An 11,633-nucleotide genomic window follows, 5' to 3' on the forward strand; every position below is an offset into this window, starting at 1 on the left:
AGCAGTGGGCTAGACTGAGCGGTAGGAGGGGAAGTGGTACGGCTCACCAGGGTCCCCACTCTAATATCTTTTGGCCGAATAGGACAGGAGGATAATACATGACCGGCTGTGCCACAGTAAATGCGAAGTCCCGTCCTGATTCGCCGCATACGCTCCGTTTGCGTGAGGTGGGCTCTTCCGAGCTACACTGGCTCCTCGCTGGGCGTGCGGGGCGCGGTCGGACTCGGGGGTACACTGATGCCAGGACCGGGACTGGAACTGAATCTCGCTGAAGGGCTCGCTGAGGGTTGGCGTCTGGCCGTCTGGCCGCTGAAGGGCTCGCTGAGGGTTGGCGTCTGGCCGTCTCTCTGCGGCGCTCACGGAGGCGGTTGTCCAGCTTGATGGCCAGCAGCGCGATCAGGGCATCGAGGTTGTCGGGATCGTCTCCTGCAGCCAGTTCATCCTTCAAAGCCTCGGACAACCCGTCTCTGAAGACCCCCTGGAGCGCAGTGTCGTTCCATCCTGATTCCGCAGCAATAGTCCGGAACTCAGCTGAAAATGCCGCCGCGCTGCGCGTGCCCTGGCGCATCGGCAGCAGGCGTTGATTATAGTCCCTCCCGCAAACGGGGCGATCAGAGACTTCTCGCATTTCTGCAACGAAACTGGAGCAGGTGAAGTTTGTAGGAGGTTGGCTCTCCCAGTCTAATGCAGATCCTTTCAGCAGCCCCACGATGCAAGAAATCTTTTTCCCATCGTTGTTGTAAGTGGTGGGTTGCTGGTTGAAGGTCGAGCGAACATTGCATTAGAAACGCCTCGCACTTCCCCAAGTCTCCAGCGTAGCGCTCCGGAGCAGGAATGTGCGGCTCCCTGGGCAGGAGGGCTGCGTGGGTGTAGAGCTGGACCGGGTCGGGAGGAGCCCTCGGGGCTTCGGGAGCGGGAGCCCTGGTTCAAGCGAGGAAGTGCCCATCAGACCAAAACTCAGTCATTTCCACAACTACATAAGTGTATTTATGCCTTAGTAATTGCAGCAGATATGGCTGCAAACTAAAATGTTTTACAAATAATTCAGACAATGTTTGATCGATCAGAGAAACAGTTTTCATGTCTATATGAGCGCACATAGTGAATCACTGCCCATTCTTTCACTGCTCTGCCTCAGTTCCTGTAGATTCAGTGGCAAACCTGCAGTGATTAATGCACTTCAGACTGTGTTCTGCGGTGTACAGCTGCTTGGAGGCTTAAGGTAGTGAAGGGAAGTGTATGTTTCTGTATTTCTGTATGCACTCCTGGCCACTTCTGCTTAGGCCAGTCTCCACATTCCCAGTTACCGTGGCAATGATGGAGAGGAGCGATGGAGAGCTATGGGGAGGATGGAATGCAGCTCAGGGCTGTCCCGAGTGCACTCCTGAGAGGACCTGAAACGCTCTGGCACCCACCATGGTGATATACCGCCCCCGCCCCAGGCACTATAGTGTGCTGTTGTGTTGTGTGCTGAAAGAAAGCCTTTGGACCAAAGTATTCAGCATCTTCTCCACTATACTGAAAATCTCACTGGAGCCAGATTCAAAACTGATTATATTGGGAAAATCGGAGGCACTTAGAAAATTGACTGTATCTCAACAACACCTTGTCTCCTACGGGCTAATAGCAGCAAAAAAAAACTTATACTTAAATTCTGGAAAAAAGATGAAGTTCCTCCAGTGAAGCTGTGGATCACAGAATTAACCGACACATTACATATAGAGAAAATTAGATTTATCTTGAAAGATAAACTGAAACATTTAAAAAAATATATAGTCACCATTTATTTCCTATCTGGAACAACATACAAATTGAACACAAACTCAAAAGTTACAAGTAGTGCTGGGTGGGTGGACGGATGGTTCGACGGGTACATCTCCCCTTTTCCCTGTCTCTTTCTCTTCCTTTTCTCTCTCTCCCTTTTATTTTATGCTATATTTGTGAAATAATGTCAAAATTGAAGCAGTTCTCTATTCTGTATGACGGTCAAGATTTTTGCACAAAATGCTTCCAATAAAAATAGCCTATTTGAGACAAAGATTCGTGCCTGTGAGATGTGACCATATGCGGTGTGATGCTTATAAACTACTATTGAGACTGAGATAACTTAGTGAGTCTTTGGAGAATGCCCCTACATGCTGTGTAGTGGGTATTTCCCTGGTGCATATTGTACTAAATTCTGTTACAGTGGGAACATGTCGTCTGACCTGATGATTTCCTGTCTGCCTCATGTACCTGCTTTGAGTGGTTCCTATCAATTCAGAGATTATTTGGCATATTGTATGGTAGTTAGCATTTCTTATAGATGTGTCACGGGTTTCAGTGTGGTGGACCCAAATGCAGACTTGGACAATTGCGTACCTTCAAAAGGTACACGATGCAGCAGGCAGTCTCACAATCAGTTTGTGCAAAGATCAAAAACCAGAAAAAATCCACCGGGGCAAAAGTACAGAATCGGAAGGCAACAGGAATCAGCAAAACAAAGTCGGCAGGCAAAAAATGAGCGACCAGTTCGATGTCCAAGAAATTCTTGTCGGCGCCAGAGTCGACCAACGCCTGTAGCCTGAGAGGTTGTTGGTCCTGAACCAGTGTGGCATCGAGCAGTGGGCTAGACTGAGCGGTAGGAGGGGAAGTGGTACGGCTCACCAGGGTCCCCACTCTAATATCTTTTGGCCGAATAGGACAGGAGGATAATACATGACCGGCTGTGCCACAGTAAATGCGAAGTCCCGTCCTGATTCGCCGCATACGCTCCGTTTGCGTGAGGTGGGCTCTTCCGAGCTACACTGGCTCCTCGCTGGGCGTGCGGGGCGCGGTCGGACTCGGGGGTACACTGATGCCAGGACCGGGACTGGAACTGAATCTCGCTGAAGGGCTCGCTGAGGGTTGGCGTCTGGCCGTCTGGCCGCTGAAGGGCTCGCTGAGGGTTGGCGTCTGGCCGTCTCTCTGCGGCGCTCACGGAGGCGGTTGTCCAGCTTGATGGCCAGCAGCGCGATCAGGGCATCGAGGTTGTCGGGATCGTCTCCTGCAGCCAGTTCATCCTTCAAAGCCTCGGACAACCCGTCTCTGAAGACCCCCTGGAGCGCAGTGTCGTTCCATCCTGATTCCGCAGCAATAGTCCGGAACTCAGCTGAAAATGCCGCCGCGCTGCGCGTGCCCTGGCGCATCGACAGCAGGCGTTGATTATAGTCCCTCCCGCAAACGGGGCGATCAGAGACTTCTCGCATTTCTGCAACGAAACTGGAGCAGGTGAAGTTTGTAGGAGGTTGGCTCTCCCAGTCTAATGCAGATCCTTTCAGCAGCCCCACGATGCAAGAAATCTTTTTCCCATCGTTGTTGTAAGTGGTGGGTTGCTGGTTGAAGGTCGAGCGAACATTGCATTAGAAACGCCTCGCACTTCCCCAAGTCTCCAGCGTAGCGCTCCGGAGCAGGAATGTGCGGCTCCCTGGGCAGGAGGGCTGCGTGGGTGTAGAGCTGGACCGGGTCGGGAGGAGCCCTCGGGGCTTCGGGAGCGGGAGCCGGGAGGCGGGTGGTCAGCTGCTGCATCTGACCAGCGAGTGCTGTCAGCGAATACCGGATCTCACGGAGGGCTTGCTCGTGCCGTCCCACGAGTGCTGCCTTGGCTGGCGAGGGCGTTGCGCAGGTGCTCTGGGTCCGCTGGGTCCATACTGGCCAGATTGTTCTGTCACGGGTTCGGGGTGTGGTGGACCCAAATGCAGACTTGTACAACTGAGTGTCGAAACTCCCGAAGGAGATGTTTAATTCAAAGGTACACAATACAGCAGGCAGTCTCGTAGTCAGTTTGTGCAAAGATCAAAAACCAGAAAAATCCACCGGGGCAAAAAAGTCGTTAAACAGGCGGAGGTCAGAACAGGAATCAGCAAAACAAAGTCGGCAGGCAAAAAATCGGTGGTCGGGTAAACAGGCAAGATCAAAACACGAGTCAGACTAACGAGGTAAACGCTGGAAAGGCACTGTAAACAGGAGGCACAATCTGGCAAGGAAGAACAGGGAAACAGAGAATGTATACCAAAAGAACCAGGTGAGTGAAATGAGAGATAATTGAACAGAGCGTGAACATGCAAACAGGGAACAGGTGAATGGAATGAGTGATTAGCCAGTGCATGAGAATGCGGCCAGAACAGGTGAGAGTGATCAGCTGAGGGGAGAGAGAGAGAAAGAGAAAACCACGCCCATACTACAAAACCGAAACAAAGATTGTGCAGGAGAAAAGCAGATAGTCAACTAAAAAGTGAAGTGACAACAGAAACATAACAAGATGCTGGTAAGGTGTAATTTTATTGAAATTAGGCTTGGGGCTGCTGGATGGCTCATTTAGTTAAGGCCCCACGCTGAGGTGCATGGATGAGCCTCACGGCCCCGGGTTGAATCCGGACTGTGCCAGTGCCGACTGTGGCCGGTAGCTCCACAGGGCGACGCACGATTGGTGCCTGTGTTGCCCAGGGTACGGGAGGGTTCAGTCAGACAGGGATCTGCGTTTCATCGCTCTCTAGCGATCCCCCTTGGGCGCTCATATGACTCACCTCTTCAGGCTGCACCTCTCCCCATCCCTCCCTACCCCCCTGTAAATGACTAAGCTGAGGGTTGTAACTAGGCAGCTGTTTCGTAGGTGAATTAGGTGCATTAACTGTCTTAACTACTGCTTGTATTTTTTCCATAGACTGCGTTGTTGCCGTTCCCGTTGTTTAGTGTTAATCAGTTTAACCTTCAGGGTCCAAGTTGAACTATGCGGTTGTTCCCTGCACTTGGACCGGTACTTCTCTCTAGGGGTTTCGTCATACTTGTTCCTGGTTATGGTTATACACGTTGTTGTACGTCGCTCTGGATAAAATGCCAGTAATGTAATGTAATGTAATGTAATGCATGTCAGAGCTGCTTATGAAAGGTCTTCCTCTGGCATGAAAAACAGCTTTTCTGTTCTATTCCATTACAAAATATACATGCGCACAAGCTGAAATGTGGTAAATGTTTATTTTTCTCATCCAAGCAGAATAAAATAATCCATTAATGTGTAGGCTTGTTATCATACCAAAGCTGATTTTTTTTAAAGGAAAGTCTTAAGACTAAACATAAGGTCATGTCATGGCTGTGGCTCTATCACATGGGTGTTTGCTGTAATTACAACAGGGAAAAAGTTACTCAGACAAGCTCACTCCTGTTAAGATAATATACTCCATACTGGTGTGTGGCATTAGCAAACTTCTGAGAATTCCTCTGCAGGCTTTGTAGTGTGTGTCTCCCTGGTGCCCCTTATATTGAAGCCTGTTAAAGGAAACCTGTGTACCTCATGTACAGTGCCATGACAAATATTTTCCCCCATTCTGATTTCCTATATTAGGGCCTAGTTTCAGATCTTTACAAAAAATGTTATATTAGACAGAGGGAACGGGAGTAAGCAGTCAACGTTTTAGAAACTCCCAACTTCTGCCTTGAGTCTCACCCTCTGGAGTTCAGTCCCTTGTAGTAGCGTCACAAGACCACCGGATAGCGGAAAGCATCCACTTTGTGTTTCCAGTATTCCAGTACAGCCCACAGGTCTGATAGCAAAAGTAAATACTCTGATATTTTCGACTATTTCAAGCTCCTGCCACGGCACATAATGGTTTTATTAAATTCCATTTAGCATGAGGATGGGGGTGTAATTTCAAAGAAACACTGCACTGGTTGATGCACTGAAGATGCTCATTTTTATTGTACACACAGAGCACGTACACAGCGCATCAATACACACAGACGCACACACATGCACAACATGCACACACACGCACACAAACACACACACAAACACATATACACCATGTTCACCCGATCATATATATAGATGGTTTGATACTGTGGTTTGTGTCTTTGGAGGCCCTACTAGACTGAAGGCTTTTCTTTCTGGGGAGGCTACGCTCCTTCGGTGTGTGTAGCAGGATGCTGGCCATGTTCTACCAGATCATTGTGGCCGGTGTCCTGTTCTACACCTGTGTGTGCTGGGCTGGGACCCTCTACTCCAGGAACACAAAGAGGCTCAAACTGATCCGGAAGGCCAGCTGCCATCCTCTGCTGTTTGTTTTGGGTGCAGTGGGTGTTTTCCAACTCCCCCCCCCCCCGCCTCTGAGCCAGCCCCCCTTCTCTGCTTCCTCGGCCAGCCCTCTAGCTGCCCTCCTCAGCCTTGCCCCTGCCATGCCCGTGTTCTCCAGAAGGTAGAGCACTGACTGGCGGGTGAACCCCCAGCGTCCCACCTCCACTGGATATACTGTCGCTCTCTAACCAGCCTCCTTACACTCCTTACACTCTCACACTCCGCTGCCAGGTCGGAGAACTTCAGGCGTTTCCGCTCATAGGCTGATGAGTTTTCCACACTGAGCCAAAGCAATCATAACATACTGTAATGTATTTGTAATGTGTGACTGCAGATATCAGAAATGCATCTGAAAAAATGAGAAAAACTGTAGGGTCTCAGGAACATCTCAGAGACTGGATGTCATGCAAACTTCTGCCCTGGTTTTGGCTTAGTGGTCTAATCCATTCAACTGATGTGCAGCAGATCCAGGTTCAAACCTTCAGGAAAACCATTTATTTGAGAGGTAACATAAACATACCAGCTCAATAGACAAGCAGTGCCTTTTCAAAATGTATTGAGTTGTGGTTACAGCAACAGAAGCAAGCATTCATCAGACACTACACAATTTCTCTTATAATGGATTTTATTTCCACTACTGTAGATGAATGTCATTGCTTCAACTGCAGATTTTAGCCCCATGCTGATCTACTCAAATTGAGCCCAAACATAATCCCATGCAGAATATGAAATAAGTACTACTGTGTCACAGGAGTTCAATACATCACACAATAATAAATCACAACAGCAAAACATTTGATATTTTAATAATTCAGGTTTAATCATTGCATATTATTGTCTGAAAATACAGAAAATTAAAGCAAAAAAAAAAAAAAAATCCTAAAAGAATTAATAAGGAAACTCAATCCATCATTGTTTACAGTAATGAAAGGAAATAAGTACACTGCAGTGATCATTCTGCATTCTCCCTATCAGCTGCATTTGCCAACAGAAATTTGCACATTGGAACTCTTGTGAAAATGAATGAAAGCAACTGTAAAAACTAGTAAAATGCACATTTAAGTGGAGGAGTTTGCCACTGGATTCTTTTAAAAAAGATGCAGATACAGGAGATAGAATTATTACTTCAAAAACATTTTACCCTGCCATCTTTTGGCATTATTACTCTCAATGTTATATTAATGTTTTAATAATCAAAAGTACATAAACACACCTTGAACATTTGCAATATAAATGTATTAAAATGTAAAAAAATATCACATTTAGACAGCAAGTGCTTAACCTGAACTGCTAAAAGATATTACTCTTATGTACAGGAGTTAGGTTATATATATATATATATAATATTGGGCACAGCTGAAATTGCACTGGTAAGGCATTGGTCAAGGAAGGTTGCAAGTGTGTCGATGTGTGTGTGTGTGTGTGTGTGTGTGATTGGGTGAGAGTGTGTTTGTGTGCGTGAATTTGTGAATGTGTGTGCATACATGCGTACGTTTGTGGGAGTGACTGTGGATGTGAACATGTGTGTGTATGTGTGTGAGTGCATGAGTATGTGTGTGCCCGGATTGTGTGTGTGTATGGGTAAGAGAATGTGTGTGCGTGTGCACGCATGTATGTATGTGTGCATGTGTGAGAGTATGATTGAGTGCATGAGTATGTGTGTGTGTACACACGGGTGCGTGTGTGTATGGGTAAGAGAAAGTGTGTGTGCATGCGTTTGTGTGAATGTGTGTGTGATTGTTTATTTGAGTGTGTGTGCGTGCAAGAGAATGAGTGTATGTATGTGTATGTGTGTGTGCGTGAGAGTGCCTTTGTGAATGTGTGTGTGTTTATACGTGTGTGTGTGTATGTATGGGTGTCAGAATGTTTGTGTATACATGTGTATATGGTGTGTGCACGCATGCATGTGTGTGCATGTGTGAGTGCATGAGTGTGTGTGTGCGTATGGGTAAGAGAATGTGTGTGTTTATACATGTGTGTGCGTGCGTGCGTATGGGAATGAGAGTGTGTGTGTGTTGACACGTTTGTGTTTGTGTGTGATTGCATAAATGTGTGTGTGTGTGCGTGCGTTTGCGAATGTGTGTGTCTGTATACTGTATGTGAGTGTGTGAGTGAGAGTGTGTGTGTTTGAGCGCGTGTATGTGTGCATGCGCGTGTGTGTGTGTGTGCGTGAGATTGTGTGTGTCCGTGTGTAGGTGTGTGTGAGTGACTGGGTGTGAGAGAGTGTGCGTGCATAGGTCTGTGAGTGCGTGTGCATGAGTAAACATGAGTGTATGTATTTGTGAGTGCGTGTGCATGACAGAGAGAAAGGGTGTGTGTGAGAGTGTGTGTGTGTGTGTGTGTGATGGAGTGTGTGAGAGAGAGAGAGGGTGTGTGTGTGTGACTGGTTGTGCGAGTGTGTGTGTAGATGTGTGAGTGCATGTCTGTGAGTCTAGGAGCATATGAGTGTGTATATATATATGTGTGAGTGTGTGATTGCGTGTGTGTGTATGTGTGTGTGTGTGTGTGTGTGCGCTTGCATGTGTGTGTGTCTCTACTCCAGTTAGCAGAGGGACACTGAGGAGTGTGTGTGTTGACACGTGTTTGTGTCTCTGCAGGCATGTGTGTGTGTGCGTACGTTTCTGTGAATGTGTGTGTGACTGTGGATGTGAGTGCTTGTGTGTGTGAGAGAGAGGGTGTGTGTGTGAGTGACTGAGTATGAGAGAGAGTGTGTGTGTGTGTGTGCATACGGTTATGAGCGTGTGTACGTATGCATGCATGCGTGTGTGTGCGTGAGAGTGCACTGGTGAATGAGTGTGTTTGTGTGTGCGAGAGATTGTGTGTGATCATGTGTGTAGGTGTGTGTGTGCATGTGTTTGATTGGGTGTGTGAGTGATTGGGTGTGAGAGGGTGTGTATGTGTGTGTAAGAGTGTGAGTGTGTACGCACGAGTGCGTAGGTGTGTGAGTGCGTGTGCATGAGTGTACATCAGTGTGTGTATTTGTGAGTGCGTGTGCATGAGTGTGAGAAAGCAAGGGTGTGTGTGAGAGTATGTGTGTGTGTGTGGATGTGTGGATGTGTGTATGTGGGTGTGTGTCTATGTGTATCTGAGTGTGTGTGTATGTGTAAATGAGTGTGTGTGGTATGTGTGTGTGAGTGGGTATATGAATGTGGTGTGTGTGTGTGTGTACATGAGTGTATGTATTTGTGTGTGCGTGCATGTGTGCGAGTGTGTATGCGCACGTGTGTGTGTGTCTATGCGTGTGTGTGTGTGTGTGTGTGTGTGTATGCGTGTGTGTGCACGTGCATGTTTGTGTGTGCACGCACGTGCATGTGTCTGTGTGTATGCGTGTGTGTGCACATGCATATTTGTGTGTGCGCGCACATGCATATGTGTGTGTGTGTGTGTATGCGTGTGTGTGTGTGCACATGCGTGTGTGTGTCTCTACTCCAGTTGGCAGAGGGACACTGAGGAGGAGTTACACACAAAAAATCCAGCACAGAGGGGTTTGTGTTGAGTGAAGTGTGTGTGGAATCTGTGCAGGAGGGTCAGTGTGTCAGAGTCAGAGACGCTGTAGAAGGACAGAGTGCCGGCTGGACGGTCCACACACACTCCTACCCTGTACACACACACTCCTCTACCATCATCATCATCACACACTCCTGCTCTGCGGTAGGGGGAGGTGAGGGCAGGTATGTGTGTTCGGTTCTCATTGTGCCAGACAGAGTAACTGAGTTTATCAGAGTGACCGTGCTTAAAGCACCGCAGACTCCAGGAGTTTTTATTCCATCCAAACACACAGTCAGAACCCCCTCCTTTCCTGCTGATTCCTTTATCTGTCACTGCTATATAAACCCATCCCCCCTCAGACACACTGAACTCAGCCTCCCAGTAACAGCGCTCACACACACTCTCTCTGCACACAACCTGGGGCTCGTACTCAAATCTCTCTGGATGATCAGGATATGGCTCCTCTCTCCCCGGTGTGTGTGTCACCCTCCTGTTCCCCTCAGACAGAGACAGCTCTCTGTGCGCTGTGTTTGGATCCAGTGTGAGCTGACAGCCGTCTGCACACCAGAGACATTAATGAGATTAATTATCATTATTAATATTCACCTCATTATGTGTGTGAGAGAGAAAGGACTGTCATAGTACCTCTGTGTGTGTGTTTGTGTGCATGTGTGTTTCTGTTTGTGTGTTTATGTGTGTAAGAGAGACGTCTCTCTCTCACACACACACAAACACACACACACAGCAGAGTGTGTATCTATGGAAAGTGTTCTGTGTCGATACAGACTCACATTTCCTGGGTCCTGGTTTGGTCCTGTTCTCTCCTCCATGGTCCACACTGTAAGAACAGCAGAACAGAATTCTGAATTTTAACCATCCTTTATTTCCACTCTCAACACACCAATGACATCACATATATAAAAACAAAGGCACAATAAAACACAAAACCACGATCATATGAAAAAAACACAAATCTGTCAGAAAGGAAACTTATTCCATTCATTGTGTGTGTGTGTGAGAGGTGCACTATGGAAACTCTCTGTACTTACAGCAGTGTGAGTGTGTGTGTGTGTGAGGTGCATTGTGGAAACTCTCTGTACTTACAGCAGTGTGAGTGTGTCCAGTTTAGCAGCAGACAGCGCTCTCACTCCTGAGTCTCCTGGGTGATTGTATCTCAGGTCCAGCTCTCTCAGGTGTGAGGGGTTTGAACACAGAGCTGAAGCCAGAGAATCACAGCCTCTCTGTGTGACTTTACAGCCTGACAGCCTGCAGAGAAAAGGACACACACACCTTACATGCATTAATATAAAGTAACAGGGCTGTGTGTGTCAAACACATAGCAGTGTGTTACACACCTTACACACACTAATATAAACTAACAGGGCTGTGTGTGTCAAACACACAGCAGTGTGCTACTTTACAGCACATTAATATAAACTAACAGTGTTGTGTGTATCAAAACACATATCAGTGTGTTATACACCTGTGGTGTGGGGATGGCTGGTTTAAGCAGCCACACCTGCCCTGGGTCAAGCTAATTAGACCTGGCCAATTGGATAATTGGTTAAGAATTAGATAATTGGCCAGGCTAATTGGACCCGGGAACAGGAGTGGCTGCACCTGTGCGTAGTGAGGTAATCAGTGTGCACAGGTTAAATCTGCCATCCCCACTCACAGAAGGGAGCCTCTGTCATGACAGTTTTACATCTGCTCCTTGGCGGTAACATCTTGCCAACCTCGTAAATAAATGTGGACGGTTTGAACATCATCTCCCTGTGTCTCTGTGCTGGAGGGCCCCTAAGAAAGCCACTTCGGTGGCCTGTGGCAGGCGTGTTCGCCACAGTGGCGCCCAACGTGGGGCTGCTCCGGCACAGAGAAGAGGCACAGGAGGGCCAGCCTGGAGGCACACTGGAGGAGGTGCAACTGAGGTGTTCCCGACATGGCTTCAGACAGATCCTCCAGGCCAAAGACAGGGAGCGGGAGATGATCAGGGAGGGGAAGGAAGTGATCCTCAGCTGGGACGCTGGGGAGCTGGACCTGGCCGGGAAGGCAGGTT

At 48.0% G+C, this 11,633-nt stretch overlaps 1 long non-coding RNA gene across 1 annotated transcript; it reads right to left on the reverse strand.

The window, feature by feature from the left end:
* Window positions 1-6,882: 6,882 nt before the first annotated feature.
* Window positions 6,883-10,864, reverse strand: LOC135245740 (uncharacterized). Its single transcript, XR_010327363.1, has 3 exons — window positions 10,682-10,864; window positions 10,369-10,415; window positions 6,883-10,134 (listed from the first exon to the last, which is right to left on the reverse strand). It is a non-coding gene; the product is annotated as an uncharacterized LOC135245740 (long non-coding RNA).
* Between the last annotated feature and the right edge of the window lie 769 nt (window positions 10,865-11,633).

The sequence above is a fragment of the Anguilla rostrata genome, chromosome 19, assembly GCF_018555375.3.
Source record: "Anguilla rostrata isolate EN2019 chromosome 19, ASM1855537v3, whole genome shotgun sequence".
In the NCBI taxonomy this organism is placed as follows: domain Eukaryota; kingdom Metazoa; phylum Chordata; class Actinopteri; order Anguilliformes; family Anguillidae; genus Anguilla; species Anguilla rostrata.